The sequence below is a fragment of the Gopherus evgoodei genome, chromosome 5, assembly GCF_007399415.2.
Source record: "Gopherus evgoodei ecotype Sinaloan lineage chromosome 5, rGopEvg1_v1.p, whole genome shotgun sequence".
Classification (NCBI taxonomy): domain Eukaryota; kingdom Metazoa; phylum Chordata; order Testudines; family Testudinidae; genus Gopherus; species Gopherus evgoodei.
In genome coordinates, this window is record NC_044326.1 from 1,238,788 (window position 1) to 1,261,492 (window position 22,705).

Genomic DNA, 22,705 nt, shown 5'->3' on the forward strand with positions numbered 1-22,705 from the left:
TATGTCATTGAGAAAGAGAGAGGACTTGTCACGGCAAACAATTTTTTAACATACATATACAAGAACAGCCTTCAGGAGATATATCCGAATCTTTGCATTTGCATCAGAATTCTTCTGACCATACCAGTTACTGTCACTGGTGCTGAAAGGAGCTTCAGCAGAATGAAACTGATCAAGAATATCCTGCGCTCAACCATGACAGATGACAGGCTTTCTGTGCTTGCAGTTATCTCCGTCGAAAACAAGATTGCCAGATCTCTGGACTATGACGCATTGATTAACCAATTTGCGGAGAACAAGGCTTGAAACAAGCGCTTTGCGTAAATACAGAATACATGTACACTGTAGGCCTATGTATACATAATATGAACCCTGTATATTGTATAAAATAAATACCGCATTCCAGTTTCTGCATTGTAAGGGGCCCCGGACATATGTTCGGAGGGGGCCACGTTCTTTGTTGCTACAGCCCTGTTCTTTGCAGGAGAAAAGTGGGGCTGACAGCAGCAGTGTGCTCAGAAGGGGCTTTCTACAGCATCCCTGTCTGATAACCCATCCCCAGGATGCTGGGCTCCTTTCTGCAAGACAGCCAAGGGGTGAATCACAGGGCAAAGCACATTAAAGGGAGAAGACTAGAGCTGCATTTGAGCCAGGATCTATGTGTAGACAGAAGTAAGTGTGCTCGGTGTGTTCTGGATTTGGTCTCCCCAAGGTGAACGGCAGCTGCTTGGAGACAGAAGACTGACAGATTCTCCTCGTCCTGATAGTCTCAGCCTGCCCCATCCCCTCCCTGTCTGATCTGGGCCTCAGCCATTAGCTCGCGCTGCTCTCCCATGGGGTGTGGTTCCTGGAATCAGCAGACAACACTCAGATAATCCCCTTACATTGCAGAAGTGGCTTCTCTCACGCTAACCAAAGGGTGAAGCTGCCTCTCACTAATGTATTGAGTTTCCAGTTCTCAGCCTTTACGGTGAAGAGCTTCTCTGTTATCCAGTGCAGACTACATTTTTCCCTTGTGTTTTCATCGAATCATAGAATATCAGGGTTGGAAGGGACCTCAGGAGGTATCTAGTCCAATCCCCTGCTCAAAGCAGGATCAACCCCAACTAAATCACTCCAGCCAGGGCTTTGTCAAGCCTGACCTTAAAAACCTCTATGGAAGGAGATTCCACCACCTCCCTAGGGAACCCATTCCAGTGCTTCACCACCCTCCCAGTGAATAAGTTTTTCCTAATATCCAACTAAACCTCCCCCACTGCAACTTGAGACCATTACTCCTTGTTCTGTCATCAGGTGCCACAGAGAACAGTCTAGATCCATCCTCTTCGGAACCCCCCTTCAGGTAGTTGAAAGCAGCTATCAAATCCCCCCTCATTCTTCTCTTCTGCAGGCTAAACAATCCCAGTTTCCTCAGCATCTCCTCAAAAGTCATGTGCTCCAGCCCCCTAATCATTTTTGTTGCCCTCTTCTGGACTCTTTCCAATTTTTCCACATCCTTCTTGTAGTGTGGGGCCCAAAACTGGACACAATTCTCCAGATGAGGCCTCACCAATGTCGAATAGAAAGGAATGATCACATCCCTTGATCTGCTGGCAATGCCCCTACTTATACAGCCCTAAATGCCGTTAGCCTTCTTGGCAACAAGGGCACACTGCTGACTCATATCCAGCTTTTCCTTTGTCACTGTAGAGAGCCTAGCTGAGCTCGGTGCTTAGCTGCAGCTGCCCACTGAACCTCACATCCTCACCCGCACCCTCCACTTCCGTCAGCCCCGTCTCCCTGCCTGTCTCCCGAACCTTCCTCGGCATCTTTCATGTGTTCAAATCCAGAAAAGCTGCCACACGGCATCTGGATTGCACTGAAACCAAAGGGGATAAACAACGCTCGGAGCAGGCCCTTGTTGAGCTGACATAGGCCCAACCAAATGTAAGAATGTGAGAACGGCCAGACTGGGTTAGACCAAAGGATCCATCTAGCCTAAGATCCTGTCTGCTGACAGTGGCCAATGCCAGGTGCCCCATAGGAAATGAACAGAACAGGGAATCATCAAGTGATCCATCCCCTGTAGCCCATTCCCAGCTTCTGGTAAACAGAGGCTAGACACCATCCCTGTCCATCCTGGCTAATAGCCATTGATGGAACTATAGGCCATGAATTTATCTAGTTCTTTTTTGAACTCTGTTATAGTTTTGGCCTTCACAATATCCTCTGACAAAGAGTTCCACAGGGTGACTGTGCATCATATGAAGAATATTTCCTTTTGTTTCTTTTAAACCTGCTGCCTATTAATTTAACTTGGTGACCCCTAGTTCTTATGTTATGAGAAGGAGTAAATAACACTTCCTTACCTACTTTCTCCACACCAGTCATGATTTTATAGATCTCAGTCATATTCCCCCTTAGTTGTCTCTTTTCCAAACTGAAATGTCCTATTCTTATTAATCTCTCCTCATATGGCACTTATTCCATATCCCTAATCGCTTTTCTGGACCTTTTCCAATTCCAATATATCTGTTTTGAGATTGGGGGGGGGGCACATCTGCACACTGTATTCAAGATGTGGGCGTACCATGGATTTATACAGAGGCAATAGGATCTTTTCTATCTTATCTGTCCCTTTCTTAATGATTCCCAACATTCTGTTGGCTTTTTTGAAGCTGCTGCACATTGAGTGGATGTTTTCAGAGAACTGTCCACAATGACTCTAAGATCCCTCTCCTGAGTGGTAACAGCTAATTCAGACCCCATCGTGTTATAAGTAAAGTTGGGATTATGTTTTGCAATGTGTGTTACTTTGTATTTATCAACATTGAATTTCATTTACCATTTTGTTGCCCAGTCACCCAGCCAAAGCCCTGAGAGGGGTCCCTTGTGCTGGGAGCTTTAGGAAAACAGCCTGGTCCCTATCTCAGAACTTCCAGCTCCATTTCCTCCTTGTCCTTCGAGGAACAGGTTCCCTCCCCCAGTCCCCGAGTCCTGGGGAAAACCCTTCTCTGCTAACAAAGCTACATCTCCCTACCCCTGCTCATGGTTAGACGCATGTGCTCGGGCAGGGAAGGGGCAGAGGGTAAGGAAAGGAGGTGTCCCTGTGAAATGGGGGAATGAGAGGGAGCTGGTCCCCAGAGCTGGGGGCTGTGAGGATTTGACCCTGGTGATCTCCTCCTGGGAGAGGCTGATGGTGGCAGTGAGCTGGGGAGGGGGAGCCTGGATGGTTTTTATGGCCAGCCCATGGCACTGCTCTGCCCGGCAGGAGGCTGGGATGCTGTGCAGGGACTCCCATCTCTCCCCCTGTGCCCTTCTCCCACTGGGAGAGAGAATGCACTGGGAAGCACTGACCAAGCACCCTCACCCACTGCCCGTGGTGCTGTCTGGCCAGCACAAGGCTGAGCTCTGGGGACGTGGTCAGTGGAGCAAGCGATCGCTGCCCAGGACGCTCATGCAGAGACTGCAAAGCCAAGGAGAGGCCAGCGGGAGTCCAGGGTCCGGTGCAGCCTCTCGTGCTTACCTTTGGGTGGGGAGCAGCTTTCGTCACCTCTGTGTTCTCATAGATATTCTCCCTCGACATTTTCCCTTCTTCGCACTGAGCAGAGCCCCTGGTCACTGGCCTGTGGGTCCTTTCAGCAGCCTGCTGGGTTAGAACCTCCCTCTGACAGCAGCCCTGGCTCAGAAATAGAAATGGGAAGTGATGCCTGGTGGTGAGAGCCACCCTGTCGCCAGCTGGGCCATGTGCCATCAGCCCTAGTGGTGGAAGTGAGAGTTCAGCCAATGGGCTTGTCATAACTATGAAGGGAAGGGAACAGCCCTCCTGTGTACAATACTCTAAAATCCCTCTTGGCCAGAGACACCAAAATCCTTTTACCTGTAAGGGGTTAAGAAGCTCAGGTAACCTGCTGATACCTGACGCAAAGGACCAATAAGGGTACAAGCTACTTTCAAATCTTGGCGTGGGGGGAGGCTTTTGTTCATGAGCTCTTTGGTTTGGGGATTGTTCGCACTTGGTACTAAGAGGGACCAGACATCAATCCAGGCTCTCCAAATCTTTCTGAACAAATCTCTCATATTTCAAACTGGTAAGTAACAGCCAGGCAAGACATGTTAGGTTTATCTTTGTTTTCTGAACTTGTAAATGTTCCTTTTGTTAGAGGGTTTACTTCTGTTTGCTGTAACTTTGAACCTAAGGCTAGAGGCGGTTCTTCTGGGTTCTATAAATCTGATTACCCTGGAAAGTTATTTTCCAGCCTGATTTTACAGAGATGATTTTTACCTTTCTTTCTTTAATTAAAAGTCTTCTTTTAAAGAACCTGATTGATTTTCCTTGTTTTAAGATCCAAAGGGGTTGAATCTGGACTCACCAGGAATTGGTGGGGGGGGAAGGAGGGGGAATGGTTAATTTCTCCTTGTTTTAAGATGCAAAGATTTGGATTGGTGTTCACCAGGAACTTGGTGGAGAAGTCTGTCAAGGTTACCCAGGGAAGGGGTATAGTACTTGGGAGGGAGATATTTGGGGGTGGGGGTGAAGGAAGGTAGACAGAGTTTCCCAAATGACTCCTAAATAATTTGGGTGGTGACAGCAAAAGCAGATCTAAGCTGGTAGTTAAGCTTAGAGGTTCCCACATCTGTGCCCTAGAGTTCAGAGTGGGGAAAGAACCCTGACAGGGCTGGAGCTGGGTCCAGCGTGGGCAGCATCCAGGAAATGGGCCCCAAATCAGAAGCCAAATAGCAGAGCCTGGGTGGGGGGTACAGAGGCAGAGCCCGGGATCAGAACCAGCGAGACAGAAGCCCAAGCCAGTAATGGGGGCCAAGCAGTTAGTGAGGCAGGGCTGGGCATCAGACCGGACATCTGAAGCCGAAGGGGAGCAGGGGCTGGAGCAGAGCAGGAGCAGGACCTGGACGAAGAGGAACCACAGCTGCAGCGGGCAAGATACACATTGAGCAGCCACTGATCTCAGCTGGGTGCCTGGCTTCTAAGCAGGCCTGGTGAGAGTCGGCCAGCAGCTGTCCCCGCCGGTCCGGTCCCTGACAAGACCTGGCAATAGGGACTCCCAGTTTCTATTCCTTGCTCTGCTGCTGACTCATTGGGAGACTGTGGGCAAGTTACCTGACCTGTCTGTGGCTCAGTTTCCCCCCTCTATTTACCATTCTAAGGAAATAGGAGGGGGATCAGGGTGGATCAGGGCCTTGGTAAAGGCCTACAGAGCCTTTCACCTCAAGGCAGATGGGTAAAAGCCAAAAGTTGCCATGGCTCACGAGATAAATATGCGACGCTGCCCTTCAAAAATAAGCCCAACCGCCCTAAAACAAGCAGGTCGGTCAGAAGTGACTTAAGCTCCCCCGGGGGTGGCAAGCCGCCCCTCAATTCCTGGTTCCACTTTCCCCTTCCCTCTGCCTCTTCTCATCTCTGCTCTGCCTCCTTCCCCCAGGTCCCAGCAGCAGCATCGCTCCTCTCTCTGCTCCCCCCCCCCCCTACACACTCTAGGAGCGCTAAGTCGACATGTGGCCTGCAGATAACGTGCTCTGGTTTTAATTTACAAGGCAGGGGGTGCGGGGAAGAAGTAAGCTGTCCCCTTCTACTTGTATTTAGAAACATGGCAAAGGCACTAATCAGAGTTTCCCACGGATTCGGTTCCTTTGAAACAAATGGTTCTGAGAGGACTGAACCGCCCGTGGTCCAGCCAAACCTGAACCCTGAGCCTTCCTCTGCCCCGCCCCTCACCACTGCTAAGGCACAGGAATGTTGTCAGTACGGCATCAACCGCAAGCCAGGCTCTTTAGAAGGCAATGAGAGCCGGTCCCTGCCCTCAAAGAGTTGACAGTAGGTAGGCACCAGACCAGTGCAGGGAGATGGAACGAAGGCAATAGAAAGCCACACACCTGAACTGCAGTGTCTGGTTAGTGCCCTAATTTGTTTGAAGCGTGTGCTGGGAGGGAGGTCAGAGGACTGGCAGGAAGATCAGGGTTTGAAGGAAGACATGCATATCAAAGGTGGGCCTGGAGGAGCGAGTGGGTACATGGCAGCTAGGTGCTGAGAGGGGGAATCATTCAAAGTGCAGGGAGTTAAGAGTCGGTTCTCCCACTCCTGGGCGTTTGGTTCCCTGAATACCTTCCCTCATTGGCCTGTAGTGCCCTGTCAATCAGGCTGACCTGGAGCGTTGGCGTCTCCCCATTGGCCCTGGGGGCTGTGAGTCTCCTCCAGATCATTTCTTTTAGTTAGATGGATTGTGCAACCAGGAGCCAATCACACTCTTCTCGTCTCGGCTCTGTCCCCTCCCCTTCAAAAAAAAAAAGCAGCAGCCACTCCTCTGGAAGCCCAAAACAAGCAACGAGCAACTCAAACAAATTACAAGGCAAACAGCGGCCAATGGGAGCTGCGGGGGCAGCACTTGCCGGCATAGGCAGCACGCAGAGCCTCCTGTCCACGCCTCCGCCTAGGAACAGCCAGGACAGGTCGCTGCTTGTGGGGAGCTGCCCGAGGTGAGCGGACCCTGGAGCCACCTCCTCCCACACTCAAGCCCTCTCCCACACCCAAACTCCCTCCTAGAGCCCATGCTCCACACCTCCTCTCATGCCCCAACCCCGTGCTGGCCCCGTGACAACTGGACTATAATCCGGACTTCAATGAACATGAGAAATGTCAGCTTAAAGAGCTTTCCGGCTGGTGAAGTGCCACATAAATAGTTTTTACTGTATAGACTTGGTGCTTTAAAAGGACCAATTTCACACAGTTGAAAACAATTTTGAGCCAAATCTCAATTCTGTGAGGAAGAATTTAATCAGAAAAGTGTGAATGATAAGTACAAATTGTTTAAGAACAGTTTAATGGATGGCCAAAAAGCCATAGTACCACAATTGAGGAAGAGGTCCATGTTGGCTAAAACAAAAGACCTAGTTTACAGGGGGAGAAAAGGCAGCTCTAAAAAATTATATATAACTAGGCCTGTCAAGAGATTCAAAAAATTAATTGCAATTAATCACGTGATTAATCACACTGTTAAACAATAATAGAATACCGTTTATTTAAATATTTTTGGCTGTTTTCTACATTTTCAAATATACTGATTTCAGTTACAACACAGAATGTAAATATTTATTTTTGATTACAAGTATTTGCACTATAAAAAACAAAAGAAATAGTATTTTTCAATTCACCCCATACAAGTACTGTAGTGCAATCTTTTTATCATGAAAGTTGAACTTACAAATGTAGAATTATGTACAAAAAAACCTGCATTCAAAAATAAAACAACGTAAAATTTTAGAGCCTGCAAATCCACTCAGTCCTACTTCTTGTTCAGCCAATTGCTCAGACAAGCAGCTTGTTTATATTTGTAGGAAATAATGCTGCCTGCTTCTTGTTTACAATGTCACTGGAAGGTGAGAACAGACGTTCTCATGGCATTGTTATAGCTGGCGTTGCAAGATATTTATGTGGCAGGTGCGCTAACGATTTGTGTTCATGCTTCATGCTTCAACCACCATTCCAGAGGACATGCGTCCATGCTGATGACGGGTTCTGCTTGATAAGAATCCAAAGCAGTGCAGGTCGAAGCATGTTCATTTTCATCATCTGAGTGAGATGCTACCAGCAGAAGGTTGAGTTTCTTTATTGGTGGTTCGGGTTCTGCATAGGAGTGTTGCTCTTTTAAGACTTCTGAATGTATGTGCCACATCTCGTCCCTCTCAGATATTGGAAGGCACTTCAGATTCTTAAACCTGGGGTCGAATGCTGAAGCTATCTTTAGAAATCTCATACTGGTACTTTCTTTGGGTTTTGTGAAATCTACAGAGAAAGTGTTCTTAAAATGAACAACATGTGCTGGGTCATCATCTGAGACTCCTATAACATGAAATATATGCCAGAATGTGGGTAAAACAGAGCAGGAGATATACAATTCTCCACCAAAGCATTCAGTCAGAAATTTAATTAACGTTTATTTTTTAATGACCATCATCAGCATGGAACATGTCTTCTGCAAGGGTGTCTGAAGCATGAAGGGGCATATGAACATTTAGCATATCTGGCACATAAATACTTTGCAATGACAGCTAAAAAATGCCATGCAGATACGTGTTCTCACTTCCTGGTGACCTTGTAAATAAGAAGAGGGCAGCGTTGTTTCCTTTAAATGTAAACAAACCTGTTTGTCTTAGCGATTGGCTGAACAAGAAGTAGGGCTGAGTGGACTTGTAGGCTCTGATGTTTTACATTGTTTTGTTTTTGAGTGCAGTCATGTAACAAAAATAATCTACATTTGTAAATTGCACTTTCACGACAAAGCGATTTCACTACAGTACTTGTATCAGGTGAATTGAAAAATACTATTTCTTTTGTTTATCACTTTTACAGTGCAAATATTTGTAAGCAAAAATAATATATGCTTTGATTTCAATTACAACACAGAATACAATATATATGAAAATGTATAAAAACATCCAAAATATTTATTACATTTCAATTGGTATTCTATTATTTAACAGTGTTATTAAAATTGCGATTAATCACAATTAATTTTTTTAATTGCAATTAATTTTTGAGTTAATTGCATGAGTAACTGTGATTAATCTACAGCCCTGTATATAACAGAATGGAAGAAAGGGGAAAGTGATATTAATTAATATAAATCCGAAGCTTGGAATTGAAGAAAATAGACAAGGAAACCAGAGGGACACAAGGAGAGTTTTTTAAGTATATTAGGAACAAAAAGAATGCTAAGAATGATACTGGTCCATTATCCCTGCATCGCCCCTGTCCCTGCTGCCTCCCTCACCATTGCTGCAGAAGGTCGGGGCTGTGGCAGGATCCTTCTCATCCTGCCTCAATGTCTGGCTTCCCTCAGCTCCCAACCCCCGGGGCCAGTGTCTCTTGTTGTTCTTCTCTAACAGCCCTTCCCCTCTGCCCTTTCGGGAACCCTGTGGCAGGGGTAGGGAGGTGAGTTGAGGAAGGGCAGGAAGGAAGGATGGGGGTGAAGGGGGGAGGCGGTTGGATGGGTGAAGGAGAGGGTGGAGTGGAGGTGAGAAGTGGTTGGATGGGGAAGGAAGGGGAGGGGGAGGAGTGATGGGGAGAGGTCGTTGGAGAGGGAGGGTCGGGAGGGGAGTGGAGGGGAAAGGTGGTTGGATGGGGGAAGGAAGGGGAGGAGTAGAGGGAGTGGAGGGGAGAGGTGGTTGGAGGGGGAAGGAGGGGCAGGAGTTTTAAGGCAGCTTACGTTGACCTAACTCTGTAGTGTAGACCAAGCCAGAGGGTGAGATTCTGCCACTTTTAGTCACTATGAGAAGTACCTTAATTTGCAGCTGGTCCCCTTGAAATGAGTGAGGCTGCTTGTGGGGGAAGGTGTAACCCAGTGTGGATAAGCATGGCAGAACCCAGCCCTACTGCACTGGGCGGTTGTTGTAAGCTAGCTTCCTTCCTCAGCCAACCTGAGAAACAACATTTGCAGTGGAGGAAAGGGGGGGTTTCCTGTTAAAACCAACTTCTGCCCCAGCCTAGTGTTAACCTCAGGAGAACATGCGTTTGGGCTCTCTTTCTATTCTGTGTCGCAGGAGGTTTCTGAGTTATTCAGGGGCACAGTCGGACCAGAAAATTGGATTTTCTTATCAGCAGGCTGCATTTCAGGCAGAGGATTTTCAGATTCATCATCCCCCAGTTGTCTCCTACTCTCTCAATTGCATGTTTTGTCATTTGGGTTTAACCAAAAGATTCTAATTTTCTCCAAAAGTCTTTTTCTCCATGCCAAGCAGTCCCCTGCAGCGCTCCTAAGCTCCGGATGGCCTTGTCAGGATGGGGAGAAAGGTGTGCCCTTAACTCAAGCTAAAACCGCATGGATACAAGGCAGTGTTAGGCAAATTAGTTGTTAGGCTCCTCCACAGGCTTTAACATTATCTGCTAAGAGCTCATGTGAAAACTGCACACTGCCTTGCCTTCACTCAAGTTCTAGGTCCAGTGTTCTTTAACATCTTCAGTAATGACCTGGGTGTAGGTATGGAAAGCACACAGATCAAGTTTGTAGATGACACAAGGCTAGAAGGGAAGGATTGTAACACTTTGGAGGATAAAGCTAAAATTCAGAGGGATCTTGCTAAATTGGAGAACTGGGCTATAGACAACAACATGAAATTCAACAAGGACAAACGTAAGGTGCTACACATAGGAAAGAACAACCAAATACACAAATACAGAATGGGGGGAAAGTGGTTTGGCAGAGCACTGCTGAGAAGGATCGGGGAGTTGTGGTGGATCTCAACCTAAACATGAGTCAGCAATGAGATGCTGTTGCAGAAAAAGCAAAAGCAATTTAAGGTTGCATTAACAGAGGCCTTGCATGCAAGTCACAGGAGGTGATAGTACCACTCTACTCAGCGCTGGGTAGGCCTCAGCTGCAGTACTGTGTCCAGTTCTGGTCACCAATGTATAGAAAGGATGCAGAGAAACTGGAGAGTATCCAGAGGTGGACACAGATGGTCAGAGGGATGGAATGCAATGCAAGGCGTCTGAGCAAAGACTGAAGGGACTGGGTATTTTGGTTTGGAAAAGAGGAGACTAAGGGGGGACATGACATCGGTTTTCAAACACGTGAAAGGCTGCCATAAAAAAGATGGGGAAAAGTTGTTCTCTTTTGCCACAGACGGCAGGACGAGAGGCGATGGGTTCAAACTACAGCACAGATTGAGATTAAATCTCAGGACAAACTCTCTCACCGTCAGAACAGTAGGACAATGGAACAGATGCCTAGGGAGGCTGTGGAAGCTCTGCCACTGGAGAGTTTCAAAGGCTCGCCGACTGTCTGGGATGGTTTAGACACAGCAATCCTGGCATCTTGGCAGGGTTAGAGTAGACAACCCTTGTGGCCCTTTCTAGCTCGATGGTTCTATGATTCTCTGAGTTAACATCCCTCTTCTGCAGTGATGACAAGGCCTTAAGGGTTGGCTCCTGGACCTGACTCAGGTAGCTCCAGCCAGGCCTTTCCCTCTGGTTGGTTTTGGGGAAGGTGCTCCCAGGTTCCCCTCTGATAGCTTTCTTTGATAGGATAACGAGTCTTGTGGATAAGGGAGAAGCGGTGGATGTGATATACCTAGACTTTAGTAAGGCATTTGATACTGTCTCACATGATATCCTTATCGATAAACTAGGCAAATACAATTTAGATGAGGCTACTATAAGGTGGGTGCATAACTGGCTGGATAACCGTACTCAGAGAGTAGTTATTAATGGCTCCCAATCCTGCTGGAAAGGTATAACAAGTGGGGTTCCGCAGGGGTCTGTTTTGGGACTAGTTCTGTTCAATATCTTCATCAACGATTTAGATGTTGGCATAGAAAGTACGCTTATTAAGTTTGCAGACGATACCAAACTGGGAGGGATTGCAACTGCTTTGGAGGACAGGTCAAAATTCAAAACGATCTGGACAAATTGGAGAAATGGTCTGAGATAAACCAGATGAAGTTCAATAAAGACAAATGCAAAGTGCTCCACTTAGGAAGGAACAATCAGTTTCACACATACAGAATGGGAAGAGACTGTCTAGGAAGGAGTACAGCAGAAAGGGATCTAGGGGTTATAGTGGACCACAAGCTAAATATGAGTCAACAGTGTGATACTGTTGCCAAAAAAAGCAAACGTGATTCTGGGATGCATTAACAGGTGTGCTGTAAACAAGACACAAGAATCATTCTTCCACTCTACTCTGTGCTGGTTAGGCCTCAGCTGGAGTATTGTGTCCAGTTCTGGGCACCGCATTTCAAGAAAAATGTGGAGAAACTGGAGAGGGTCCAGAGAAGAGCAACAAGTATGATTAAAGGTCTTGAGAACATGACCTATGAAGGAAGGCTGAAAGAATTGGGTTTATTTAGTTTGGAAAAGAGAAGACTAAGAGGGGACATGATAGCAGTTTTCAGGTATCTAAAAGGGTGTCATCAGGAGGAAGGAGAAAACTTGTTCACCTTTGTCTCTAAGGATAGAACAAGAAGCAATGGGCTTAAACTGCAGCAAGAGAGATTTAGGTTGGACATTAGGAAAAAGTTCCTAACTGTCAGGGTAGTTAAACACTGGAATAAATTGCCTAGGGAGGTTGTGGAATCTCCATCTCTGGAGATATTTCAGAGTAGGTTAGATAAATGTCTATCAGGGATGGTCTAGACAGTATTTGGTCCTGCCATGAGGGCAGGGGATTGGACTCGATGACCTCTCGAGGTCACTTCCAGTCCTAGAGTCTATGAATCCTCCACAGGTCTCTTTCTGCCCTTTACCTGTCTATCAGGGCACCAGCACCAGCTCTCCCTGAGCGAGGGCGCTCTACCAGCCCCTTGCAAGACTCTGGGCCTCTCCCACCAGCCCCCTATGTTTTTCTGAGCCTCTTGTCTCCCCTCTGTGAGACAGCAGGTTCCATTTTACGAGCAGCCCTGCCCCTACCCCAGGGTACCATCACATGATGTCTGATCCAGCCAGTGTCACAAACCCATCACCTGGGGGTGGGGGGTGCAGGATGCTAGCTGCACACTGATGGGGCTGAGCCCAAATCTCCTAAAAGGGCCAGCCTGTCCCGACACCAGCCACCTGGCACACTCACTCACTCATGCCCATCACCCCAATCAGGGTATGGGGCGCCAACAACAGATCTCCAGAGTCCTCTGTCCTGGGCCATTCGTTCTAACTGGTTCCAGGTATAGCCCATTTTTTTGCTATCAGCCTGAAGGTCACATCGCCAGGTGTTTCTTGGACATCCTCTTTTCCACTTGCCTTGAGGGTTCCACCGCAGTGCCTATCTGGTGATGTTAGTTGGCTGCTTGCGTAGTATATGTCCTATCCAGCCCCACCTTCTCCTTCTGATTTCTTCCTCTGCTGGGAGTTGACAGGTCCTCTCCAAGAGGTGGATGTTACTGATGGTGTCTGGCCAGAGGATCTGGAGAATCCTTCTGAGGCAGCTATTTATGAAGGTCTGGATCTTCCTGATGGTTGTTTTGGTTGTCCTCCAGGTTTCAGCTCCATACAGTAGGACTGATTTCACACTGGAGTTGAACAGTCGAATTTTTATTGCCAAAGACAGCTCTCTGGAGCTCCAGACGTTCTTGAGCTGTAAGAAGGCTGCTCTTGCCTTACCAATCCTTACTTTGATGTCTGCGTCTGTGCCACCCTGCTGGTCGATGATACTACCTAGGTAGGTGAAGGACTGACCTTCTTCTAGGGGGCTTCCATTCAGTGTGACTGGGTCATTGCTAGTGGAGTTAATCCTAAGGATCTTGGTCTTGTCCTTGTGAATGTTGAGGCCAACCTGTGATGACGTGGTTGCCACTATGTTGATCTTCTCTTGCATCTGCTGTGCGAAAGGAGTGCAAGGTCGTCAGCAAAGTCCAGGTCATCAAGCTGGGTCCACAACGTCCACTGGATTCCGTTCCTATGCTCGTAGGTGGATGTCTTCATAATCCAATCGATGACCAGGAGAAAGAGAAGTGCTGACAACAAGCATCCTTGCCTGACTCCAGTTTGCACCTGGAAGCTGTTAGTAAGCTGCCCTCCATGGATCACTCTACAGTGTATACCGTCATATGAGTTCTTGATCAGGTTAACCACCTTTGCTGGGATGCCGTAGTGTCGAAGGAGCTTCCAAAGGATCTCTCGATCCACGCTATCAAACGCTTTCTCATAGTCAACAAAATTGATGTACAACGAGGAGTTCCACTCTATAGACTGCTCAACTATGATGCGAAGCGTTGCTATCTGGTCCGTGCATGATCTGTTCTGCCGGAAACCTGCCTGTTCATCTCGTAGCTGTGGATCGACAGCATTCTTCATCCTCTCTAAGAGGACTCGGTTGAAGACCTTCCCTGGCACCGACAGGAGTGTGATTCCTCTAAAACTGGCACAGTTGCTAAGGTCTCCTTTCTTGGGGATTTTGATGAGAGATCCCTCTTTCCAGTTTACCGGAATCACTTCTTCTTCCCATATCTTCTCAAAGAGGGGGTACAGCATTTCCACTGAAGCATCCAGGTCTGCTTTCAGGGCCTCTGCTGGATGTCATCAGGTCCAGCCGCCTTCCTATTCTTCATCATAGTGATGGCTTTTCTGATCTCGTCTCTGGTTGGTTTATCGCAATTAATTGGGAGGTCCTCGTTAGCTGAGTTGATATCCAGTGGATTTGGTGGTGCTGGTCTGTTCAGGAGTTCCTCAAAGTGCTCTGCCCATCTGTTCATCTGTTGTTCTATTCTTGTTATAGACTTTCCCTGCTTGTCTTTAACGGGATGTTCTGGCTTGCTGAACTTTCCAGACAGTCGCTTGGTAGTATCATACAGCTGTTTCATATTAGCGCTGTATGCTGCCTGCTCCGCTTCTGCTGCTAGTTCATCCACATACTCTCTCTTGTCCTTCCTGATATTCGTCTTCACTGCTCTGTGGGCTTCAGCATACTCTTTTTGAGCTTTGGCCTTTGCTGCTCTAGTCCTGCTGTTATTGACTGCTGCCTTCTTCTTCTTTCTGTCTTCTATCTTGATCAAGGTCTCTGCTGTGATCCACTCTTTCTGCTGGTGTTTCTTAATTCCAAGCACTTCCTGGCATACTGACCTAAGTGTCTCTCTCACTTTCTGCCATCTGTTTAGTACACTGTCTTCCTCTTCCTCAGACCGATCCTGTAATACTGAAAACTTATTCTTCAACCTCAGTCCAAAATCTTCCTTGGTCTTATGGTCCTTCAGAAGGCTGACGTTGTACTTCACTCTTCTGTCTGACGCGTCTATCCAGTTCTTTTTCAGCTTCAGCTTCAATCTGGCCACCACTAAGTGATGGTCGGACGCCGCGTCTGCTCCTCTTCTAACTCTAACGTCCTGCAAGGATCTTCTGAACTTCTTGCTAATGCAGACATGGTCGATCTGATTTTCTGTGGTGCCTGCTGGTGATACCCAGGTACTCTTGTGGATCTGCTTGTGAGGAAAGATGCTGCTTCCTATGTGTTAAGTGCACACAAATCTCTCTCCATTCTCACTCATCTCTCCCAGAGCGTGGGTCCCCATAACTTGTTCGTATCCTGTGTTGTCAGGTCCAATTTTGGCATTAAAGTCTCCCATAAGGATGATGATGTCTTTGTCTGGGAGAATCTCTAATATTTTCTGGAGTCTATGGTAAAAATAATGTTTGTCCTGCTCTTCACTGTCATTAATTGAAGCACAGCACTGAACAACATTCATCTTAATCCTCTTCATTTTAGTTCTGAAGGATGCTGTGATGATCCTGGGACCATGTGCCTCCCAACCAATCAGTGCTCTCTGTGCCTCCTTGGACAACATGAAGCCTACTCCCTGTGTGTGGGGTGTGTCGCTCTCTTCATGTCCTGAATACAGCAACAACTCTGCTGTCAACACTCATCTCTGCCCTGCTTGTGTCCGTCTTGTCTCGCTAATGCCTAATAGGGTCAGGTTGTTGCTCCTCATCTCTGCTGCAAACTGCGCCGTCTTTCCTGACTCGTACCTGGTCCTCACGTTCCATGTGCCTATGGTAATCCTCCTGGGTGCAAGAAGGGTAATCGGCTTAGTGGCTTCCTCACGGCTTTTACCACCCAGCGTCATGCATCTTCTAATTGAAGACCCTTCTTTTTCCAGGGTAAAAGTCTCTGTTGTCTCTATTGTTGGCGTTTCTGTAGCAGGTTGATTTTTTTTACGAGGTGGAGTTGCTAGCCCCACTCCCAAGTCTCCTCCTTTATCCTGACTTGGGACAGGCAGATGGCCCCAAAGGACCTCTCTGGTGGAGTTCAGCCACCTGGCAGGGGAGGGGGAAACCGCTGCCAGGAGTCAGGCTGTGCTCGACCAGTGGTGATGCTGCAGCAGGACACAGAGATGCAACGGGCTGGAGGAGGCAGAGGCAGAATTAGGTGTAACTGTGACACCCCCGATCCCTGCCCCTCAGCACAACTCCCTGCTGAAGCACAGGCCTGAGCTCTGTCTTTTCAGGACTTCAGAAAAGAAAAGTTTTGCACAGAATTGAAGCTCAGAGCTACGGTACCAGCCCTGCCTGTAGGGGTTAACAACAGCTGCCAGTCAGCTCAGAGAGTCCCAGACAATTTCTTAGTGAGCGAACGTTTAACACACACACGGCCCCTCGCAAACAGTATGTGGGACACTTTTCAGTCCCTTCAGCAGCGCGGTTCAGCAGTAAATCTGTGGGGCTCCTTACAAAGACTCCTGGTGCTGTTGCTGTTACATGTATTTCAGTGCAAGGTAACAACACAATGCTCACTTGTGGTGTTTGGGCCACACCTTCCGAGCATTCCCCTCTGACCTCACACTGATCATTTCCCAGTCTCTCTGGGGGGGGCTCCAAATGTATGTGTCCCCCCTCTGGACTCTCTGGGGCCTGAGGAGAATGGCGGCCTCTCCGTCCCCGCCCAGCACCTCAGAATCTCCTCAGCAAACACCAGTCCAAACCTCCATCCAGCCAGCAGCAATTCCTGTCCCACAACTAACGGACAACCATCTCCTCGTTGTTCAGTGAGATGGGGAATCAGGAGCCTGTTTCCAAGGTGGTTCAGGAACTGGGATGCAGCCTTCACAGCAGACACAGCCCTTGGTCCCGCATGGATCAGTCACCAGGCCCCCAGGACTGTCTCTAGCTCCCATGTTTGTAACCTTCCCCCTGAGCTCTGACCGGCTCAGCTCTTGGTGAATGTGGAACCTGCAAGACTGCTTGTCCTTCCTGGAAACATCCTGTACAGCCTCCGAGATGGCTACCAAGGCCATGTCTACGCTACGATGTTATGTTGGCGTTCAGCCCCCAACGTTTGTGTATCGCCGGGCATGTGTCCACTTGGCTGCTTGTAACAGTGCTGCTCATACTCACCAGGAGTACTTGTGTAACACGCTAACCTTTGATTCCACACGTGCCCCCTCTCATCCCATGTAACCGCCGGAGCAGTGAGCAGGTTCTGTCTCTTTGGACAGCAGAACTCCCACCCGTGGATGGTCACACTTAGGAAAAAGATGCAGATTTGGACAGTTGTGGATGCCCATAGGATAGGGCCGGCCTTCGGGGCGGGCGATGTGGGTGACTGCCCAGGGCACCATGGTCAGGGGGGGAGGAGATGTGGTCCAGAGGCAAAGAGCAGGACACAGGCCTGGCCCCACACTGCCCCCAGCATGCCCCTCACTGTGCTTCAGCGGGATGACGCTGGAGGCCCCACAACACAAGTGGGCCCAGGACACAGAGCAGGACTGCCATGGCTGGAGAGGACCTGGGGGTATCCCAGGAGGGGAGAGGTACCAAGGTCTCCCAGTGAGTCCTGGAGCAGAGCAAGGAATAGAAACTGGGAGTCCCTATTGCCAGGTCTTGTCAAGGACCTGACCGGCGGGGACAGCTGCTGGCCGACTCTCACCAGGCCTGCTTAGAAGCCAGGCACCCAGCGGAGATCAGTGGCTGCTCAATGTGTATCTTGCCTGCTGCAGCTGTGCTTCCTCTTTGTCCAGTCCCTGCTCCGGCCGGCTTCCAGGCCCTGCTCCTGCTCTGCTCCAGCCCCTGCTCTCCTTCAGCTTCAGACGTTCGGTTTGATGCCCAGCCCTGTCCCTGCCTCACTAACTGCTTGGCCCCCCACTTCTAGCTTGGGCATCTGTCTTGCTGGTCCTGATCCCGGGCTCTGCCTCTGTACCCCCCACCCAGGCTCTGCCATTTGATTTCTGATAATGGAGCAGGTAATCAAAGAAATCATCTGCAAACACTTGGAAGGTGGTAAGGTGATAGGGAATAGCCAGCATGGATTTGTAAAGAACAAATCATGTCAAACTAATCTGATAGCGTTCTTTGATAGGATAACGAGCCTTGTGGATAAGGGAGAAGCGGTGGATGTGATATACCTAGACTTTAGTAAGGCATTTGATACCGTTTCGCATGATATTCTTATAGATAAGCTAGGAAAGTACAATTTAGATGGGGCTACTATAAGATGGGTGCATAACTGGCTGGATAACCGTACTCAGAGAGTAGTTGTTAATGGCTCCCAATCCTGCTGGAAAGGTATAACAAGTGGGGTTCCGCAGGGGTCTGTTTTGGGACCGGTTCTGTTCAATATCTTCATCAACGATTTAGATGTTGGCATAGAAAGTACGCTTATTAAGTTTGCGGACGATACCAAACTGGGAGGGATTGCAACTGCTCTGGAGGACAGGGTCAAAATTCAAAATGATCTGGACAAATTGGAGAAATGGTCTGAGGTAAACAGGATGAAGTTCGATAAAGATAAATGCAAAGTGCTCCACTTAGGAAGGAACAATCAGTTTCACACATACAGAATGGGAAGAGACTGTCTAGGAAGGAGTATGGCAGAAAGAGATCTAGGGGTCATAGTGGACCACAAGCTTAATATGAGTGAACAGTGTGATACTGTTGCAAAAAAAGCAAACGTGATTCTGGGATGCATTAACAGGTGTATTGTAAACAAGACACGAGAAGTCATTCTTCCGCTTTACTCTGCGCTGGTTAGGCCTCAGCTGGAGTATTGTGTCCAGTTCTGGGCACCACATTTCAAGAAAGATGTGGAGAAATTGGAGAGGGTCCAGAGAAGAGCAACAAGAATGATTAAAGGTCTTGAGAACATGACCTATGAAGGAAGGCTGAAGGAATTGGGTTTGTTTAGTTTGGAAAAGAGAAGACTGAGAGGGGACCTAATAGCAGTTTTCAGGTATCTAAAAGGGTGTCATCAGGAGGAGGGAGAAAACTTGTTCACCTTAGCCTCCAATGGTAGAACAAGAAGCAATGGACTTAAACTGCAGCAAGGGAGATTTAGGTTGGACATTACGAAAAAGTTCCTAACTGTCAGGGTAGTTAAACACTGGAATAGATTGCCTAGGGAAGTTGTGGAATCTCCATCGCTGGAGATATTTAAGAGTAGGTTAGATAAATGTCTATCAGGGATGGTCTAGACAGTATTTGGTCCTGCCATGAGGGACTGGACTCGATGACCTCTCGAGGTCCCTTCCAGTCCTAGAGTCTATGAGTCTATGAGTCTATGACCCTGGGCCCATTTCCCAGATGCTGCCCATGATGGACCCAGCTCTAACCCATTGGCTGAACTCTCACTTCCACCACTAGGACTGACTGCACATAGAATCTCAGGGTTGGAAGGGACCTCAGGAGGTCATCTAGTCCAACCCCCTGCTCAAAGCAGGACCAATCCCCAACTAAATCATCCCAGTCAGGGCTTTGTCAAGCCTGACCTTAAAAACCTCTAAGGAAGGAGATTCCACCACCTCCCTAGGGAACCCATTCCAGTGCTTCACCACTCTCTGAGTGAAAAAGTTTTTCCTAATATCCAACCTAAACCTTCCCCACTGCAACTTGAGACCATTACTCCTTGTTCTGTCATCTGCCACCACTGAGAACAGTCTAGATCCATCTTCTTTGGAACTCGCTTTCAGGTAGTTGAAAGCAGCTATCAAATCCCCCCTCATTCTTCTCTTCTGCAGACTAAACAATCCCAGTTCCCTCAGCCTCTCCTCATAAGTCATGTGCTCCAGCCCCCTAATCATTTTTGTTGCCCTCCGCAGGACTCGTTCCAATTTTTCCACATCCTTCTTGTAGTGGGGGGACCAAAACTGGACACAATACTCCAGGTGTGTCCTCACCAGTGCTGAATAGAGGGGAATGATCACATCCCTCGATCTGCTGGCAATGCCCCTACTTATACAGCCCAAAATGCCATTGGCCTTCTTGGCAACAAGGGCACACTGTCGACTCATATCCAGCTTCTCATCCACTGTAACCCTTAGGTCCTTTTCTGCAGAACTGCTTCCTAGCCATTCGGTCCCTAGTCTGTAGCAGTGAATGGGATTCTTCCGTCCTAAGTGCAGGGCTCTGCACTTGTTCTTGTTGAACCTCATCTGGTTTCTTTTGGCCTCGTCCTCTAATTTGTCTAGGTCCCTCTGTATCCTATCCCCACCCTCCAGCATATCTACCATTCCTCCAGTTTAGTGTCATCTGCAAACTTGCTGAGGGTGCAGTCCACCCCATCCTCCAGATCATTAATGAAGATATTGAACAAAACCGGCCCCAGGACTGACCCTTGGGGCACTCCGCTTGATACCGAGTGCCAGCTAGACACAGAGCCGTTGATCACTACCTGTTGAGCCCGACAATCTAGCCAGCTTTCTATCCACCTTATAGTTCAATAGTCCAGCCTATACTTCTTTAACTTCTGGCAAGAATACATGGCCCAGCTGGCGACAGGGTGGCTCTCACCATCAGTCATCACTTCCCATTTCTATTTCTGGGCCAGTGCTGCTGTCAGAGGGAGGCTCTAACCCAGCAGGCTGCTGAAAGGACCCACAGGCCAGTGATCAGGGGCTCGGCTCACCGTGAAGGCAGGAGAATGGCGAGGGAGAATATCTATGAGAACATGCCGATGACGGAAGCTGCTCCCCAGCCCAAAGGTAAACACAAGAGTCTGCACCGGACCCTGAACTCCCGCTGGCCTCTCCTTGGCTTTGCAGTCTCTGCAGAGCGTCCTGGGCAGGGATCCCTTGCTCCACTGACCACGTCTCCAGAGCTCAGCCTTGTGCTGGCCAGACAGCACCACGGGCAGTGGGTGAGGATGCTCGGTCAGTGCTTCCCTGTGCATTCTCTCTGCTGCCAGTCCCCAACGGGAGAAGGGCACAGGGGGAGAGATAGGAGTCCCTGCACAGCATCCCAGCCTCCTGCCAGGCAGAGCAGTGCCATGGGCTGCCCATAAAAGCCATCCAGACTTCCTCTCCCCAGCTCACTGGCACCATCAGCCTCTCCCAGGGGTTCTAGCAGGGTTCAAAAAAGATAAGTTCATGCAGGACATGTCCATCAATGGCTGTTAGCCAGGTTGTGCAGGGATGGTGACCCCAGCCTTTGTTTGCCAGAAGCTGGGAATGGGTGACAGGGGATGGATCACTTGATGAGTTCCTGTTCTGTTCATTCCCTCTGGGTCACCTGGCACTGGCCACTGTCATCAGACAGGATACTGGGCTAGATGGACCTTTGGTCTGATCCAGTCTGGCCATTCTCACGTTTGGTTGGACAGGTGTCGGCTGGACAAGGGCCTGCTCCGGGCGTTGTTTATCCCCTTTGGTTTCAGTGCAATACAGATGCCATGTGGCAGCTGTTCTGGATTCGAACACATGAAAGACGCCCAGGAAGGGTCAGGACACAGGCAGGGAGACAGGGCTGATGGAAGTGCAGGGTGCGGCCGTAGGCAGCTGCAGCTCCAGACTGAGCTCAGCTAGGCTCTCTGCAGGGACAAAGGAAAACACAGGGGGAATGTAGCCTGCGCTGGGTGACAGAGAAGCTCCTCCCAGAATCTATTTCAGGAAAGGCTGGAGACCTGTAAACTCAGCACATTAGTGAGAGGCAGCTTCACCCTTTGGTCAGAGTGAGAAGCCACTTCTGCAATGTAAGGAGATTATCTGAGCATCTGAGTGTTGTCCGCTGGTTCCAGGAACCACACCCCATGGGGGAACGGCGTGAGCTAATGGCTGAGGCCCAGATCAGACAGGGAGGGGATGTAGTCAGGGGCAGCAGGTTTGTAGAAATTTTGGTGGTGCTCAGAACACCCAAAACCCACCCCCCGCACCTGCCTAAGGCTCTGGGAGGGAGTTTGGGGGCAAAAGTGGGTGTGGGGGGAAGGGTGGGGTGCAAGAGGGAGTTTGGTGGGAGCGAGTGCAAAGTGAGGATGCAGGAGGAAATGAGGGGTGCATGGTGGGGGTGCAGAAGGAGGTGATGGGTTCAGTCTCTGGGAGGGAGTTTGGGTGCTTGGTGCAGGCTCTGGGCTGGGGCAGGGGGTGGGAGTGAAGGATCAGGTGAGGGGTGCAGGCTCTAGGAGGGAGTTTGAGGGTGAGAGGGAGTGCGGGGGATGGGGGTGCAGGAGGAAATTTGAGGGCTGGAGGATGTGCGTGGGGAGCGGGGTGCAGGCTCTGAAAGTGGATGGGGAGTTCGGTGCTTACCTGGGGCACCCCCTCCAGCAGCGGCTCCTGGGCAGAGCAGGCTTTTCCCCAGGGACGGCCCCCACAGCTTCCAGTTGGCTGCAGGGGCGTTCGGGGCAGGGACAGCGCGCAGTGGCACAGCCCCACCACAACAAGCTGCAAGGACGTTCCTGCAGCCACGTAGAACGAGTGTGCAGGAAGCTGTTCAGTCCCGCTGCGCTGCTGGGTGGCAGTGGGCGCCTTGGGCTGCTTTAAATCGCCGGGGGTGGCAGGCAGAGCCGGGGACATGCGGGGGGAGCGTGCAGAGGGGGGCAGGCAAAAGCCAGGCCTATGGGCCAGGAATATTCCTGGTGCCCGGACACCAGGGGCCCATAGAACTTGCCAGCCATGGGTGAGGCAGGCTGAGACTATCAGGGAGAGGAGAATCTGACAGTCTTGCGTCTCCAAGCAGCTGCCGTTCACCCTGGGGAAACCAAATCCAGAGCACACTGAGCACACTTACTTCTTTCTATACATAGATCCTGGCTCGAATGCAGCTCTAGTCTTCTCCCTTTAATGTGCAGGGGAGATACAATCTTCGGGCTTTGCCCTGTGATTTGCCCCTTGGCTGCCTTGCAGGGAGGAGCCCAGCATCCTGGGGATGGGTTATCAGACAGGGATGCTGTAGAAAGGGCTTTCTGAGCACACTGCTGCTGTCAGCCCCACTTTTCTCCTGAAAAGAATCATTTCCCCTCATTTCTCTGCCTCGTTGTATTCAGATTTCATAAGTTGTTTCAGGTTCCTTTTCTCATTTAAAAATACT

General features: G+C 49.2%; 1 protein-coding gene across 1 annotated transcript in view; it reads left to right on the forward strand.

The window, feature by feature from the left end:
- Window positions 1–22,705, forward strand: part of LOC115652851 (C-type lectin domain family 4 member F-like) — a 218,493-nt gene that overhangs the window by 20,621 nt on the left and 175,167 nt on the right. The window lies entirely within an intron of this gene.